The following is a 2,464-nucleotide window of genomic DNA, read 5'->3' as shown; positions in this document are numbered from 1 at the left end:
ACTTATTCTATGTTCTATTATATCGGAAAATCAGCTTAGTCAGGTTAAGGTAAGGGTGTCTTACAACCTTACCACACTGTTACTGCTCATTGTAGACGGCCCTTAACCTTGTTTTAAGAGACCGTAAGCCGTAAGTTTTACCCCGGATCTACAATAGAATTCTAAGCCTTAAGCCATAAGAAATCGACCAATCATAGTCGATTATTCTCTTCGAATTCGACTGTAATTCGGTCAAATTCTTAAGGCTTAAAACACCTATTGTAGATCCGGACTTAAGTTGTAAGTGACGATATATCGGCCACAGAATTAAGCCTGATTTATAATGGCCGTAACCGTTAACTTATGCCGGTGCCGGTAAAGTTCAACCATAGGATTTCAATGCTTTCGTTCATACTAACTTGCCGTATTAGTATGAACGAAAGCGTTGAAATCCTATGGTTGAACTTTACCGGCTTCGGCATAAGTTAACGGTTACGGCCATTATAAATCAGGCTTTATGCTTTTAAGTCGTAAGAATTGAGTTTCACTCAATTCGCTTAAGTCTAATGCGGGGTCTACAAAAGAAGTCGTAGGATCTTAAGTCGTAGAAAATTGACCAATCACAGTTGAATATGAGAAAAATAATCGATTGTGGTTGGTTAATTTCTTACGGCTTAAGGCTTAAAACACCTATTGTAGATCCGGGGTAAAGCAAGGTTATGGACTTAGCCTTAAGAGGCCGTAAGCCGTAAGAAATTGACCAATCACAGTTGAATATGAGAAAAATAATCGATTGTGGTTGGTTAATTTCTTACGGCTTTACCTCGGATCTACAATAGAGTTTTAAGCTTTAAGCCATAAGAAATGGACGAATCATAGTCGATTATTCTCTTCGAATTCGACTGTAAGTCCGGATCTACAATAGGTGTTTTAAGACTTAAGCAGTAAGAAATTGACCAATTACCCCGGATCTACAGTAGGGTTTTAAGCCTTAAGCCATAAGAAATGGGCGAATCACAATCGATTATTCCCCTCGGATTTGACTGTAATTGGTCAATTTCTTACAACTTAAGGCTTAAAACACCTATTGTAGATCTGGGCTTACAGTCGAATTCGAGGAGAATAATCGACTATGATTCATCCATTTCTTATGCCTTAAGGCTTAAAACTCTATTGTAGATCCGGGATAATTGGTCAATTTCTTACGGCTTGAGGCTTAAAACACCTATTGTAGATCCGGACTTACGGCTTAGGGCTCTTAAAGCAAGGTTGTGGATCTAGCCTTATGGACCGAGAAAATTTCGCTTATAAACAACGTGCCTAGCGACGAAGTATGTGCATCTCTCTGGGCGATCTTATTTCGCCGTGCGCTTGCATTTGGCGGTAGGCCGGATAAATTTGGCTATTTTCATACATTTTAAATTACTATCTCGTTAACCATTTCGAAAATTGCAAAATGGTAGAGAACTTTTCGACTCACAATCAGTTTAGTTCGCCCTATCTACATAAAAGCTTTGCCAACAATTACAGGACACTCTATATATTATTGCAATATAATATATTGTTGCGCCCGTGCGACCGATTCGCGAAATTGCACTCGCAAACGCGTACACGTACTTCCGAGCCACAGAAATAAAAGGACTCAGGGTCAGTAACAGAAAAAGGAACTCTTTATTTTGAAACACAGGCAACACCAAACATAGAACAGCGAATACCGAGGCGAATACGATAAGATAAAGGCTCAGTAGCGGGATTCTGTAACTCGTTTAACGATTATGCAATCGTTATGTGCTCATGACTGTCGCGCAGATATTTTATGTAAAAAAGCTGCGCAACTGCCGTTATGAACTCATAACAATTACTTAACGAGTTATAGAATTCCAGAGGGAAAAGCACGTCCGAGCACGGCAACGGCTCTACCACAAAATCTGACGAGCTCGTTTGACAGCTGACCGGCTTAATGCCGGCTGATCTTCGGCACATCATGGATGTCGGTACGGCACGGGCATAACAATATATATGTACACTCCAGGCCAAAAGTTTGGATACACTGCTCTGAGTAGCATTAAAATATGCTTAAACGGAATTTTTCGCTTCTATAGTATTTTCTTTTATACTTATCGCGTTCATTAGGTATTTAGAAAATGCATATATGCCTGAGTCTTCTACAAATTCTAATAAAATATTTTTCTATAACAATTTATCACGTTTTTGTTAAGTGTATCCAAACCTTTGGCCTGGAGCGTGTGTGTGTGTATATATACAGGGTCTCAAAAAAACGGATCGAAACACAATGGGGACGTAGATTGGATCAAGGGGAACAAAACAGTTTTGTACCATTTTGCAGTTGACGCAATATTTAACGAGATATTAACGTTTAAAGATAGGCGAATACAAGCGTCCGACCAGCCTACTGCTCAAGCGCTATCCTTCTCCTTCCCATGCGCGCCGTTCTGAGTGGCTCGCTTGCCAGGCCATCCCCGCA

Source organism: Mycetomoellerius zeteki, unplaced genomic scaffold (genome assembly GCF_001594055.1).
Source record: "Mycetomoellerius zeteki isolate Tzet28-1 unplaced genomic scaffold, Tzet1.0 scaffold104, whole genome shotgun sequence".
NCBI lineage: Eukaryota > Metazoa > Arthropoda > Insecta > Hymenoptera > Formicidae > Mycetomoellerius > Mycetomoellerius zeteki.
Note: the sequence above shows the minus strand (reverse complement) of the source record.